This window comes from Somniosus microcephalus, unplaced genomic scaffold (genome assembly GCF_052327205.1).
Source record: "Somniosus microcephalus isolate GS21.2 unplaced genomic scaffold, FLI_Smic_1.0 unresolved_chr1, whole genome shotgun sequence".
Taxonomy (NCBI): Eukaryota; Metazoa; Chordata; class Chondrichthyes; order Squaliformes; family Somniosidae; genus Somniosus; species Somniosus microcephalus.
In genome coordinates this window covers 2,914,994-2,930,847 of record NW_028225179.1, presented here as the reverse complement: position 1 = coordinate 2,930,847, position 15,854 = coordinate 2,914,994, and the positions used below count along the sequence as shown (strand labels likewise).

General features: G+C 46.8%; 1 long non-coding RNA gene across 2 annotated transcripts in view; it reads right to left on the bottom strand.

Annotated features, from left to right (window-relative positions):
* Positions 1 to 1,755: 1,755 nt before the first annotated feature.
* Positions 1,756 to 15,854, bottom strand: part of LOC147093185 (uncharacterized) — a 51,524-nt gene continuing 37,425 nt past the window's right edge. Inside the window, exons 2-3 of one of the 2 annotated variants that reach the window (XR_015074681.1) lie at positions 7,658 to 7,752; positions 1,756 to 2,202 (exon numbers count right to left, since the gene is read on the bottom strand). This is a non-coding gene — a long non-coding RNA (uncharacterized LOC147093185). The remainder of the gene's footprint in view (positions 2,203 to 7,657; positions 7,753 to 15,854) is intronic. The other variant, XR_015074680.1, reaches the window with a different exon arrangement.

Genomic DNA, 15,854 nt, shown 5'->3' with positions numbered 1-15,854 from the left:
GGAAGATGACAGCCAATGCGTCCACTATCCCAATGGCCACCTCTTTCAAAACCCTAGGATGTAGGTCATCCGGTCCTTGGGATTTATCGACTTTTAGTCCCATTAATTTTGCTAGTACTGTTTTATTACAAACTAGCTGGAGTGCCAAGCGGTGCCGAGGGTTCTTTGAGGGCATGTTGTTGTTGGAAGAGAGAGAGAGAGAGACTGAGGGGAGCAGAGAGAGACGGGGGGGAGAGAGAGAGAGACTGGGGGGCAGAGAGAGAGAGACTGCGGGGGGAGAGAGAGAGACTGGGGGGAGGGAGAGAGAGAGAGAGACTGGGGGGAGAGAGCGAGAGAGAGATGGGGGAGAGAGAGAGAGAGACTGGGGGGGAGAGAGAGAGAGAGAGACTGGGGGGAAGAGAGAGAGAGAGACCGGGGGGGAAGAGAGAGAGAGAGACTGGGGGAAAGAGAGAGAGAGAGAGAGAGACTGGGGGGGAGAGAGAGAGACGGGGGGAGAGAGAGAGAGAGACTGGGGGGGAGAGAGAGACACGGGGGGGGAGAGAGAGAGAGAGATGGGGAGAGAGACACGGGGGGGGAGAGAGAGAGAGAGATGGGGAGAGAGAGAGGCAGGGGGAGAGAGAGAGACGGGGGGAGAGAGAGAGAGAGACTCAGGGGGAGAGAGAGAGAGAGACTGGGGAGGGAGAGACTGGGGGGAAGACAGAGAGAGAGACTGGGGGGAAGAGAGAGAGAGAGACTGAGGGAAGAGAGAGAGAGAGAGACTGAGGGGAAGAGAGAGAGATGGGGGAGTGAGAGAGAGAGGCTGGGGGGAAGAGAGAGAGAGAGAGAGACTGGGGGTGTCGAAGTCTCGACTGCCAAGTAAGACTCTTTAAACACAATGTATCGTTATAGACAGGCTTTATTTGCTTGCAAGGGAAGAGTTGTGTAGTCAAGGGCTACATCAGACCTCTTCAAAGAAATAAAGAAGTTGTTCATATTTATACAGTATAGAAACAAACCAAGCTTTCTATGCTACATGACATAGTATGGAATCATACTTGATTACAAAGGCACAGACCTTGCGAATTATTGAAACAGCGTATTCCGGGCTGCGTTAGAATAGCAAACAGAAATACCTCGGGATAATATTAACTAATCCTTTATTATGGGATCCCTCTGTTCCTTCTGTTCCCTCACTATACCAGCTGGACCTGTAGGCCAATGTTTAACTTATCATGTCCTTGGCTAATTGTTTGGTGAATGAGGCTCTTTGTAAGCTTATAATAGATAAGGAGTACGTATGTAGCATTCCTAACTTGTCTCATCCCCTAGAGACTGGTTAGTGAATCATGCTGTCGGCCATTTAAGTTTTTAGTCTATGCCCAGGAAGCCATTTTGTGTCTAAGTGAGAAACTGTACTTCCACATTCTTCCCTTTTGTCCTTACAAGGACAACATAACTGAAATTAACCCTTTTTTTTCGGTCCTCATACCAAATTTAGATTTTAGCCAAGGATACCGACTTCTGTTTTGAACCATCCTCGAGATATACCTGTATTGATGGTTGACCTTATCTAAGATCGTCTTTCGTTTTTGTTTATTCTTAGTGTTTGGGCGTGTATTCTTGTAGGGGTTGAATTGTGTTTGATTTGATTTCAGGTTTATGTCTTTGTGAAGTTCTGCAGCTTATATTAGCCTGCAGGGAAATTAGAACACTGCAGGCTAACATAAGCTGCAGAACTTCACAAAGACATAAACCTGAAATCCAATCAAACACAATTCAACCCCTACAAGAATACACGCCCAAACACTAAGAATAAACAAAAACGAAAGACGATCTTAGATAAGGTCAACCATCAATACAGGTAGGTATTCACGTGTAATTCTCGTTTCTTTCGGGATCTTTCCCCATCTCCTTGGCATATTAGACTCAGTAGTCTGATTAGTATACAAAATATAAGTAACGTCTTCATTGTTAGAGTCTTTCAAAATTCAATTGTCTCTATTCGGTGCCTTCTTGCAGTGGGATGCGTGAATCCAGGAAGATCTTTCCTTGACTTTTACGGCTGTGTTTGTAGTCAGGAGCACTTGATATGGTCCTTCGAAGCGTGGTTGTAGACCGTTCTTCCTTTTAAAAACCTTCACGTAGACGTCATCTCCTGGTTTCAAGTCGTGGCACTTTCCCTCTGCTGGACTCGTTTGAGCTTCTTTTACCTGTTGGTGAAAGCTGGAAATACATTTAGTTAATGCAATGCAATAGTTTAGCATAGTCTCGTCCATTTTATGAATGTCCATTTGTTTCACCGTAAATGGTGCTGAGAATGGCAGCCTTAGGGGTCGTCCCATAACAATCTCATATGGAGACAGTCCATTTGTCCTGTTAGTTGCTGCTCGCATTATCATCAATGCTAAGGGTAATAGTTCGACCCATTTAAGTCCAGTTTCATTGCAAAGTTTAGAAAGTTTATTCTTCAGCACTCCATTATGTCTTTCCACCAGTCCTGCGGATTGTGGATGATAACTGCAGTGAAAATGCTGGTTAATCTGCAAAGCTTTACATAGTTCTTTTATAATTGCTCCAGTGAAATGCGATCCTCTGTCGCTTGAAAGCTGCATAGGTATTCCAAACCTGGGTATGACTTCTTTTAACAAGCACTTTGCTACTGTTACAGCATCATTCTTTTTACATGGGAAAGCTTCAACCCATCTTGAAAACATACCTATAATTACTAACACATACTTAAATCCTAAACATGGAGGTAATTCAATAAAATCCATTTGTAAATGTACGAAAGGGCCTGGTGGATTTGGGTGGGAGGCAGCTTGTACCTTCTCTGTCTTGCCTGGATTCATTTCCTGGCAAATGGTGCACCTTTCACTGATTTGTTTTGCAATTGCCGAAATACCTGGTGCATACCATGTTTGATTAATATAGTCTGCCATCCCCCCTTTGTCCGCATGCGTGAACACATGAACGCATCGGGCAATCCATGGAAGTAAAGATTTTGGAGCCACCATGCGGCCGTCATGGTGAACCCATACTCCTTCAGGCGTTTTAAAGCAAAAATCCCTTGCCCAAGCTAACACTTCGTCCGGGTTAGCCTGTGGCTGAAAGGCTAAAACATCATTAATAGAAGGTGGGTCATTATCTGATTTCTGTTGACGCAAAACAAAGGCTGAGACCAGTGGCCCTGTATCTGACAGAGCGGCTGATTTAGCAGCTCTATCTGATCGCTCGTTACCCAAGGATATCTGATCCTGACTGTCTGTATGAGCCTGACATTTAATAACTGAAATCTTAGTGGGGCACACTAGAGCCTTTAAAAGATTATTGATTTGCTCGGCATTCTTAATAGTTGATCCTGAGGAAGTTAGAAATCCCCTTAATTTCCAGATCTGTCCATAATCGTGAGCAACTCCAAAAGCATACCTGGAGTCAGTATAAATGTTAACAGTTTGATCAGTAGCCAATATACAAGCTCTGGTAAGAGCGAAGAGTTCTGCTTGTTGCGCTGAAAATGATTGAGGTAGTGAGAGCGCCTCCATGACTGAATGATCATCAGAAACGGCATACCCAGCCCTAGGTGATCCTTTATCATCCCTAAGGGCCGATCCATCTACGTAGAATACCAAGTCACTATTAGGAACAGGAGTTCCAGATAAATCTGTTCGGGGCTTAGTAGCCAACTGGGTAACCGTGTCACAGCAGTGTGGGATACCGTCCTCTTCTGTGGGTAGCAGCGTGGCTGGATTCAAAACTGAACATCTTTGAATTATGAGATTGGAGTTGGATAACAGTTCAACCTCACATTTGCTGCTACGGGCTGATGTTAGATGCTGAGTGGCGTATTTTGATAACAGTACTTCCACTGAATGTGGTACAAACAAAACAGTTCGGTGATTAAGCGTGATGCCTTGAGCCTGTTGTACAGCGTAATAGGCAGCAGCTAGAATTGGCAGGCATCCAGGCAACCCACGTGCAACGGGATCTAATTGAGTACTGAAATACGCTAAGGGTCGCTGTTTATCCCCGTGGGATTGAGTCAGGACAGATTGAGCAAAACCCGATTTATGATGGACGAAAAGGTTAAACTGTTTCTGATAGTCTGGTAGCCCTAATGCTGGAGCTGATGTAAGGGCTTGTTTAACATTTTCAAAGGCGTCTTCTGCCTTTTTACTCCAGACGAGAGGATCTTCCCCTGTGGGTGCGGAGATATCTAGCAGTGGGCGTACCAGATCTGAATATCCCATGATCCATTGCCTACAGTATCCTGACATGCCGAGAAAATGTTTCAATTGCTGTTTAGTAGTAGGCAAGGGTGCCTCACAAATGGCTTTAATTCTTTCTTGCATCAAAGTTCATGTCCCAAATATTGTACTGTCTCTGACACAAACTGCAGCTTAGAACGTGATATCCTATGTCCTTTTGCCGCTAGGGTGCGTAGCATGATAAGCGAGTCAGTCTGGCATGACTGTGCGTCAGGTGAAGCTATCAGCAAATCATCGATGTATTGGATAAGCGTGGACCCTCCGGTAAAGTGTATGTCTTCTAAATCGCGTTTCAGGCTTTGTGAAAAAATTGTGGGGCTTTCTGTGTAGCCCTGCGGGAGTCTCGTCCAAGTGTACTGTGTTCCTTTGAATGTAAATGCGAACAGGAATTGCGAATCTTGGTGGATAGGGAATACTGGTCAGGATAGTGGCAGGATTTGGCACAACTGGATAAACGGGTAATACTGATTCGTTCACTGCTCTAAGATCCTGCACAAGTCTCCACCTTCCACTTTCTTTCTTTTCTACCGGAAAAATTGGAGTGTTGCATTGACTCTGGGTTGGGACAATTATTCCTTGCTCCAACAAAGAGTTAATGACAGGCTGAATTCCTTGTTCAGCTGCTGCTGAGATCGGGTACTGCGGTCTACGGGGCAATCGAACGGCTGGCTTTAATGTGATCTTGTATGGCTGAGCAGTTAGCATTTTGCCAACTTCATTTGTGTGACTGGACCATACCTGTGGCGGGATCTGATCGAGCAGTTGCTCCGTCTCCCGTGGGATAACTTGAGGGGAGCATTCGCGTAAGGGATACATGGTGCATCTGTCAGTAGGTATATACACCTGTAATCCCTTCTCTGAGCAAATTATTGTTGCTTGCATTTTGCACAACAAATCTCTTCCCAAGAGATTCATAGGGGCTTCCTCTGATAGGAGAAAGACATGTTGGCCATGGGAATTATCTGCTTGTATCTCTAGTGGTTGCGACCACGTCATAGTTTGTGAAGATCCGGAGAGCCCTATACATGAGACATTCTGTTCAGTACACGGGGTTCCTCTGGCATATTGCTTTGTCAATATGGAACGAGTAGCTCCTGTGTCGACGAGAAAGAGAACGCTCTTGCCCTGCATTTGTATAGACAGATATGGCTCCTCTCTAGCATTTACTGACACTAAGGGTAACTGCAGGAGGTGGTTAACGTCTGGGGCTGCGTCTCTGCGTCATGCTGAATAATTTTGCACTCCCGTATTTTGAGTTTCCCAAGGATTCCCTGTAGTGAAATTTGCCTGCGGACGATTGTGAAGCTGGGCTTGGGTACTCATATTGTTGGGTGTACCTTCCCAACCTTGATTGTGCGGTGTTGGGTAAGGGCAATTGGCTTTCCAGTGGTCAATCAGACCACAATTAAAACATGTGCTTGTATTTCCTCCTCCGTTCCACTGGCCCCTGCCACCACCACCTCTACCCCTGCCTCTGAATCTACCTCTGTTATATCCTCTACCTCGTCCCCTGTTCTGACCCTGGTAGTAAATATTAGTCTGGGTGGTCGGGGCTGGAGAAGCTGCTTGCTCCATTAACAAAGAAACTTTATTCTTTTGATCTTTATTCCTTTCCTGTATTCCTTTCAAGATTTGTGTCAATTCAGGAATGGGTTTATGTCTCCAGTCAAGGCAAACTAAAGTCAACGGTTCCTTAAGTTCTGTTCTGAGGCCGTTTACAAGGGCATTAATTAAAGGGATTTGATCATTTTCTTTTGTCATACCCGAATGCTGTCCCATAACCGCTTCCATTATTTCCATATAATCCTCAACGTCTTCATCCCTTTTGTGAGTTGTCTCAATTATCTTTGTCCAATTCATCCTTTTTATGGAATTTGACATGCATTATTCTGTACAATTCAGTCCAGAATGCATCATCAGGTAAGGTTTCTGGATTCCAGCCTTGATTTGTTCTATGGTTTTCGAAAAGCTGAAACCTATCCTGGCCTACGCCTTCCGTCAAAAGGCGGTATTTGGTATCTTTTAACCAAGCTCTAAATAGCTGGTCAACATCCACAATGGTGGGCTGGTGGCAGATAATGATACTTTTGAGTTCATTAATTGCCTTTTCTAAGTTCTCTGTGGGATCGGGTAATTCATGAATTATTGTCCTAAGCACACCAGCTGTCCATGAGCGGTGGACAGCGACTGGAGCTCCGTCAACATTGTGGACATTGGGGAAACGTCTGCGTGGAAAAGCACCAATTCGTTCAGCTCCTCCTTGGTTTGATTGACTGGCAGTCACAGACCTAGTGTTGGGTCTGTTCTCCTGCCTTGCAGCACCGGGGTCAGGTGGTTCAGCAGCTGGTGCGGCTGGTTGTTGTGCTTCGTAGTCAGGAGGTGGGGCTGGTCTTCTGAACCATCCCTCATCCTCGTCATTACTGGAATGAGTCGTGGGAAGGGGAGGATATTCACAAGGAGGGGCGGTGGGCTTCGGGATTTGTCTTAAAGGCATTAGTGTAATCTCTTCTTGTTTAGTCAATTTATTCATTAGATCTCTTTTCTTATTTTTGTTCTCAATTTTGCTAGTTAATATGCTGCGCTCTTTACGTTTTTCTGCTTCCCTTTTCCAGTCTGAGAAGGCAGACCAATTTATTGATTTTGCACCCCTTCTACGTGGGTCTCTGCCTGCTAGGCAGTTTTCTAGACACGTGATTCTATCTAGATTGAATGTACCATCCACGGGGAAAGGGTGTCTATCTTTCTTTGTCCATCTAGCCCACTTAGGTAAATCATTTGTGGATATCTGACCATAGTAGGTAAAGACATAAGAAGCGGGAGTTCCCTTTTCTGGGATCTTGCTCTGTGCAGCTCCCATCTTAGTTTGTTTGGTGTGTTTTTTTTTTAAACTAGGCTCTCTTCTTCTAGATCGCAAGTTTCACCCCTTACCCCCTCACGATTATTACTGACTGTCCAAAGGACCACAAGTGATGAAAAATAACAAGTAATAACAACCGTCAAAGAAAAGATAAGCAATGCAGCTGCCCAAACAGGCAAACAGACCAAATATTCAGACATTTATCTTATACTTTAAACTAAACAAATAGCCAATTCTCAGTTTGCGTTGTACGCCACTACAAGCTGAGTCCTTAACGTTTAACTTATACTTTATGTGAGAGTTTTCTGTCTTAATGTTGTCAATAGTCAACAAAAATGGAAAACAATATAGAATCCTTATGCTTTATTGCGAGGGGCTTGAACCCTCGTAGAAGGTATCTCAATGGAGAAAAATCCTGAGCCTGATAATACAGATCTTAAAAAATTACAGTGACAATTCTCAAACGATACTTTCTGCCGCGGGACTCAGCCCCAGCTCAAGGGACCCACCCTTGATCAAGGGACCCACCCTTGATACTGCAGTTTTAATTTGGTACCTTATCTGTCTGCGACTCAGCCCTGTCGACTTTCCTTTTGCCTTCTTTGCCCGATACTTTTTCTTTAAAGACTTGAGTTGTCAGTATTCTCCTCCCTTCAGTGGTCAACAATAAAAGAAGCAAATGTTACAGAATTCAACTCAACTCTAAAACATGAGTCTTAACTAGATCGCAGTACTCCCGTCGGAAGAAACAGACCACACCAACATAATATCGAATGAGAAATTCTTTTATGTGAAAAAATCACTGTGGCCATTCAAGATCTGTCATTAGAGATTCACGATGCCCTTGTCCGTGATTTACCGAAAGGCAGCAAGCGATCTCGGTGGAACCTCCAAGTTATACTGTCGAAGTCTCGACTCCCGAGTAAGACTCTTAAACACAAAGTATCGTTAACAACAGGCTTTATTTGCTTGCAAGGGAAGATTTGTGTAGACAAGGGCTACATCAGACCTCTTCCACGTAATACAGGAGTTGTAGTATATTTATACAGTACAGAAGCAAAACAGGCTTTCTATGCCACATGACATAGTATTGAATCATAACTGATTACAAAGGCACAGACCTTGCGAATTATTGAAACAACGTATTCCGGGCTGCGTTAGAATAATGAACGGAAATACCTTGGGATAAGATTAACTAATCCTTTATTATGGGATCTCTCTGTTCCCTCTGTTCTCTCACTGTACCAACTGGGCCTGTGGGCTGATGTTTACCTTATCATGTCCTTGGCTGTTTGTTTCGTAAAGGAGGCTCCTTGTTAAGCTTATCACAAACAAGGAGTATGTATATAGCATTCCTAAATTATCTCGTTCCCTTGAAACATGATTAGTGAATCATGCTGTTGGCCATTTTAAATTTTAAATGGATTTCGTTCTATGCTCAGGAAGCCATTTTATGTCGAAATGAGAAACTGTACTTCCACATTAGTTTGGGGATTGAAACAGGGCTGTGGGGAGAGAGCGGGGCATTGGGATTAGTTTCGGATTGATACAGGGCTATGAGGAGAGATCGGGGCAGTGGGATTAGTTTGAGATTGATACAGGGCTTTCGGGAGAGAGCGGGGCATTGGGAATAGTTTGGGATTGATACAGGACTATCGGGAGGGATTGGGGCAGTGTGATTAGTTAGGGATTGATACAGGGCTATGGGGAGAGAGCGGGGCAGTGGGATTAGTTTGGGATTGATACAGGGCTATGGGGAGAGAGCGGGGCAGTGTTATTTGTTTGGGATTGATACAGGACTATGGGGAGAGAGCAGGGCAGTGGAATTAGTTTGGGATTGATACAGAGCTATGTGGAGAAAGTGGGGCAGTGGGATTAGTTTGGGGATTGATACAGGGCTATGGGGTGAGAGCGGGGCAGTGTCATTAGTTTGGGATTGATACAGGGCTATGGGGAGACAGTGGGGCAGTGTGATTAGTTTGGGATTGATACAGAGCTCTGGGGAGAGTGGGGCAGTGGGATTAGTTTGGGGATTGATACAGGGCTATGGGGTGAGAGCGGGGCAGTGTCATTAGTTTGGGATTGATACAGGGCTATGGGGAGACAGTGGGGCAGTGTGATTAGTTTGGGATTGATACAGGGCTATGGGGAGAGAGCGGGGCAGTTATTTGTTTGGGATTGATACAGGACTATGGGGAGAGAGCAGGGCAGTGGGATTAGTTTGGGATTGATACAGAGCTATGTGGAGAAAGTGGGGCAGTGGGATTAGTTTGGGGATTGATACAGGGCTATGGGGTGAGAGCGGGGCAGTGTCATTAGTTTGGGATTGATACAGGGCTATGGGGAGACAGTGGGGCAGTGTGATTAGTTTGGGATTGATAGAGCTCTGGGGAGAGAGTGGGGCAGTGGGATTAGTTTGGGGATTGATACAGGGCTATGGGGTGAGAGCGGGGCAGTGTGATTAGTTTGGGATTGATACAGGGCTATGGGGAGACAGTGGGGCAGTGTGATTAGTTTGGGATTGATACAGGGCAATCGGGAGAGAGCGAGGCATTGGGAATAGTTTGGGATTGATACAGGGCTATTGGGAGAAACTGGGGCAGCGTGATTAGTTTGGCATTGATACAGGGCTATGGGGACAGAGCGGGTCATTGGGATTAGTTTGCGATTGATACAGGGCTATCGGGAGAGAGCGGGACAGTGGGATTAGTTTAGGATTTATACAGGGCACTCGGGAGTGAGCGGGGCAGTGGGATTAGTTTCGGATTGATACAGGGCTATGTGGAGTGAGCGGGGCAGTGGGATTATTTTGGGGATTGATACAGGGCTATGGGGAGAGAGCGGGGCAGTGTGATTAGTTTGGGGATTGATACAGGGCTATGGGGAGAGAGCGGGCAGGCGGATTAGTTTTGGGATTGATACAGGGCTATGGGGTGAGAGTGGGGCAGTGTGATTAGTTTGGATTGATACAGGGCTTTGGGGAGAGAGCGGGGCAGTGTGATTAGTTTGGGATTGATACAGGTCTATGGGGAGAGAGCGGGGCAGTTGGATTATTTTGGGATTGTTACAGGGCTATGGGGTAGAGCGGGGCAGTGGGATTAGTTTGGGATTGATACAGGGCTATTGGGAGAGATCGGGGCAGTGTGATTAATTCGGGATTGATACAGGGTTATCGGGAGAGAGCGAGGCATTGGGAAAAGTTTGGGATTGATACAGGGCTATGGGGAGAGAGCAGGTCAGTGTGATTAGTTTGGGATTGATACAGGGCTGTCGAGAGAGAGCGGGGCAGTGGTATTAGTTTGGGATTGATACAGGGCTATTGGGAGAGAGCGAGGCATTGGGAAAAGTTTGGGATTGATACAGGGCTATCTGGAGAGAGCGGGGCAGTGGCATTAGTTTGGGATTGATACAGGGCTAAGGGGAGAGAGCGCGGCAGTGTGATTAGTTTGGGATTGATACAGGACTATGGGGAGAGAGCGGGGCAGTGTGATTAGTTTGGGGATTGATACAGGGCTATGGGGAGAGAGCGGGCAGGCGGATTAGTTTTGGGATTGATACAGGGCTATGGGGTGAGAGTGGGGCAGTGTGATTAGTTTGGATTGATACAGGGCTTTGGGGAGAGAGCGGGGCAGTGTGATTAGTTTGGGATTGATACAGGTCTATGGGGAGAGAGCGGGGCAGTTGGATTATTTTGGGATTGTTACAGGGCTATGGGGTAGAGCGGGGCAGTGGGATTAGTTTGGGATTGATACAGGGCTATTGGGAGAGATCGGGGCAGTGTGATTAATTCGGGATTGATACAGGGTTATCGGGAGAGAGCGAGGCATTGGGAAAAGTTTGGGATTGATACAGGGCTATGGGGAGAGAGCAGGTCAGTGTGATTAGTTTGGGATTGATACAGGGCTGTCGAGAGAGAGCGGGGCAGTGGTATTAGTTTGGGATTGATACAGGGCTATTGGGAGAGAGCGAGGCATTGGGAAAAGTTTGGGATTGATACAGGGCTATCTGGAGAGAGCGGGGCAGTGGCATTAGTTTGGGATTGATACAGGGCTAAGGGGAGAGAGCGCGGCAGTGTGATTAGTTTGGGATTGATACAGGACTATGGGGAGAGAGCGGCGCAGTGGGATTAGTTTGGGGATTGATACAGGGCTATGGATAGAGAGCGGGGCAGTGGGATTAGTTTGGGATTGATACAGGGCTAAGGGGAGAGAGCGCGGCAGTGTGATTAGTTTGGGATTGATACAGGACTATGGGGAGAAAGCAGGGCAGTGGGCTTACATTGGGGTTTGATACAGGGCTATGGGGAGAGAGCGGGGCAGTGGGATTTGTTTGGGATTGATACAGGGCTATGGGGAGAAAGCAGGGCAGTGGGATTAGTTTGGGATTGATACAGGGCTATCGGGAGAGATCGGGGCAGTGGGATTAGTTTGGGATTGATACAGGCCTATCGGGAGAGAGCGAGGCATTGGGAAAAGTTTGAGATTGATACAGGGCTATCGGGAGAGAGCGGGGCAGTGGCATTAGTTTGAGATTGATACAGGGCTAGGGGAGTAAGCGGGGCATTGCGATTAGTTTGGGATTGATGCAGGGCTATGGGGTTTTGTATATTCCACATGTCCTGTGCTTGAAATCTCTGACATTGGCCAGACAATTTTTCAGCATTTCATTGTCTTGGGCTGTTTACTATGAACACCTTTACCTGTTTCTGATCTACACAGGATGCAACAGATCAGAAAAACCTCCATTCAACCATGCGATTCCTGTCTCTGCAAAGACATCATACTGTTCCACAATGCAGGAATGTCGCAAAAAGCTTTTGATAGCTGAGAACAACTTTAACCATTCAAACCTTTCAGGTAAAGAAGCTTCTAGATTCCGAGCCACAAATTGAATCGTTTAAGGCATAAAGAATGTCACAGAAATGTGATTTATTGCTGTTACTTTACAATTTACAAATATACACACAATTTGTGTCACTGAATTATAAACAAAAAGCAGGCAAAGCTATGACTTAACAGAAAAAAACAATTGTTTTTCTTCTTGGACAGCAAAACCAGTCAGACTGACTTGCAAATGTTTACTGATATGTTGACATAAAGATTTATAATTTACCAATTTCGCTTCTAATGTTTTTCTCTCAAACATTCTCCACAATATTAATCCCTGCTCTTGTCACAAGGAGTGTTGAATTATTTTAGGTACTTCGCAATTAAAAGCAGGATACAAACTTCATTATACTCACAAATTTTAATCTCCTATTTCAAACATTCAAACCAAATCGAAGTGTACGTTATCACTTTAATCAAAGTATTTTCTGTGTCTCTCTCAATAAACAAAGAGTGGTTTCTTCTAAATTAGCTTCCGGCAATTTTTATACATCATTACATAACTCTTGCTTCAATTAACACTCCACTAAATGTATAAGAGGATATCTATATTTACGTTATTCCTGCGACTTGTTAGGACTATCGAATGACAGACATTATAAAATGGTTTGTGTTTTTCCCCTTTCTTGGTTCTCTTCCTAAATGTCTTAATGGTATATTTTTAAAAAGTCATTAAAAAGTAATATGTAACTCCTACAAATCCTCCCCTACCTTCCCCCTCCTCAACACCATGATTGCATGTTTGTGTAAAGCTACTCACTTCAGGCAATCACTCAAAATCAAATCTTGATATATTTCAATTTGAAAACATTTTAACCATTTCAGAGCATTTGGACTTCAAGACCTGGTTGAAACTTGTTTAGATGAGGGGAAAATTGGCTTTTGCTTCAGTCTCTTCCAAAATCATGCTCGAAACTTAGGGGGAGAAAGTGTTTCTTACACTCATTTTTGGTGAAATGTTCATTAAAAATCTTTAAATTCTTTCAAGTCTCACTGCAGCTTTGACAGAAGAAGTTGCTCCAAGTTTCTCTTTCCCCCTTCAATGCTGTCGTTAAACATCCGACAAACTAAAGTCTAATTCCAAACGGAGCTCCAATCAGAAAGTGAATAAAGTGGTTAAACTTCCTAAGAAGGCGGCGAGGTTATCTATCCCCAGCCTTGGAGATGAGCTGGGATCAGTTTTTGGAGATGTTGTTTCCTCTTTTTCTGTTGCCGCTCCCTCCGTCTCTCAGACTCTGAGGTACAAACTGGGGCACAAACTATTTCCCTTTCTCGCAACATGATTTAAATAACCCTGGCTGATTTCCCTCTCTCTGTAACCCAGAGGTCACTGGGCAGTGATCAGGAGCATGAACCCTGGCTGATTTCCCCTCTCTCTCTAACCCAGGGCTCACTGGACTGTGATCAGGAGCAGGAACCCTGGCTGATTTCGCCTCTCTCTCTAACCCAGGGGTCACTGGACTGTGATCAGGAGCAGGAACCCTGGCTGATTTAACCTCTCTCTAACCAAGGGGTCACTGGATAGTGATCAGGAGCAGGAACCCTGGCTGATTTCCCTCTCTCTCTAACCCAGGGGTCACTGGGCAGTGATCAGGAGCATGAACCCTGGCTGAAATCCCCTCTCTCCGGGCGGCACGGTGGCATAGTGGATAGCACTGTTGCCTCACAGCACCAGGGATCCTGATTCGAATCTGGCCTCGGGTGACTGTCTGTGTGGGGTTTGCACATTCTCCCCGTGTTTGCGTGGGTTTTCTCCGGGTGCTCCGGTTTCCTCCCACAGTCCAACGATGTGCGGGTTAGGATGATTGGCTATGATAAATTGACCCTTAGTGTTAGGGAGGTTAAATACATGGGGTTACGGGGATCGGGTGGGTTATGTGTCGGTGCAGGCTCGATGGGCCGAAATGGCCTCTATCTGCACTGTGGGGTTTCTGTGTTTCTGTGTGTTTCTCTCTAACACAGGGGTCACTGGACTGTGATCAGGAGCAGGAACCCTGGCTGATTTCACATGTCTCTCTAACCCAGGGGTCACTGGGCAGTGATCAGGAGCAGGAACCCAGGCTGATTTCCCCTCTCTCTAACCCAGGGGTCACTGGACAGTGATCAGGAGCATGAACCCTGGCTGATTTCCCTCTCTCTCTAACCCAGGGGTCACTGGGCAGTGATCAGGAGCAGGAACCCTGGCTGATTTCCCCACTCACTAACCCAGGGGTCACTGGATAGTGATCAGGAGCATGAACCCTGGCTGATTTCCCTCTCTCTCTAACCCAGGGGTCACTGGATAGTGATCAGGAGCAGGAACCCTGGCTGATTTCCCCTCTCTCTAACCCAGGGGTCACTAGATAGTGATCAGGAGCGTGAACCCTGGCTGATCTCCCCTCTCTCTCTAACCCAGGGGTCACTGGACTGTGATCAGGAGCAGGAACCCTGGCAGATTTCACCTCTCTCTCAAACCCAGGGCTCACTGGACAGTGATCAGGAGCACGAACCCTGGCTGAGCTCCCCTCTCTCTAACCCAGGGGTCACTGGACAATGATCAGGAGTATGAACCCTGGCTGGTTCCCACTCTCTCTAACTCAGGGATCACTGGATAGTGATCAGGAGCTGGAACCCGGGCTGATTTCCCCTCTCTCTAACCCAGGGGTCACTGGACAGGGAGCAGGAATCCTGGCTGATTCCCCCTCTCTCTAACCCAGGGGTCACTGGGCAGTGATCAGGAGCAGGAACCCTGGCTGATTTCCCCTCTCTCTAACTCAGGGCTCACTGGACAGCGATCAGGAGCAGGAACCCTGGCTGATTTCCCCTCTCTCTAACTCAGGGCTCACTGGACAGCGATCAGGAGCAGGAACCCTGGCTGATTCCCCCTCTCTCTAACTCAGGGGTCATTGGGCAGTGATCAGGAGCAGCAACCCTGGCTGATTCCCCCTCTCTCTAACCCAGGGGTCGCTGGGCATTGATCAGGAGCAGGAACCCTGGCTGATTTCCCCTCTCTCTAGCCCAGGGGTCACTGGATAGTGATCAGGAGCATGAACCCTGCCTGATCTCCCCTCTCTCTTTAACCCAGTGGTCACTGCACTGTGATCAGGAGCAGGAACCCTGGCTGATTTCACCTGTCTCTCTAACCCAGGGGTCACTGGGCAGTGATCAGGAGCAGGAACCCTGGCTGATTCCCCTCTCTCTCTAAACCAGGTGTCACTGCACAGTGATCAGGAGCAGGAACCCTGGCTGGTTCCCCCTCGATCTAACTCCGGGGTCACTGGACTGTGATCAGGAGCATGAACCCTGGCTGACTTCCCTCTCTCTCTAACCCAGGGGTCACTGGATAGTGATCAGGAGCATGAACCCTGGCTGATTTCCCACTCTCTCTAACTCAGGGGTCACTGGATAGTGATCAGGAGCTGGAACCCGGGCCGATTTCCCCCCTCTCTAACCCAGGGTCACTGGACAGTGATCAGGAGCACGAATCCTGGCTGATTTCCCCTCTCTCTAACCCAGGGCTCACTGGACAGTGATCAGGAGCAGGAACCCGAGCTGATTTCCCCTCTCTCTAACCCAGGGGTCACTGGACAGTGATCAGGAGCAGGAACCCTGGCTGATTTCCCCTCTCTCTAACTCAGGGGTCACTGGGCAGTGACCGGGAGCACGAACCCTGGCTGATTTCCCCTTTATCTCTAACCCAGGGGTGACTGGGCAGTGATCAGGAGCAGGAAACCTGTCTGGTTTCCCTCTCTCTCTAACCCAGGAGTCACTGGGCAGTGATCAGGAGCAGGAACCCTGGCTGATTTCCGTCTCTCTCTAACCCAGGGGTCACTGGACAATGATCAGGAGCAGGAACCCTGGCTGATTTCCCCACTCTCTAACACAGGG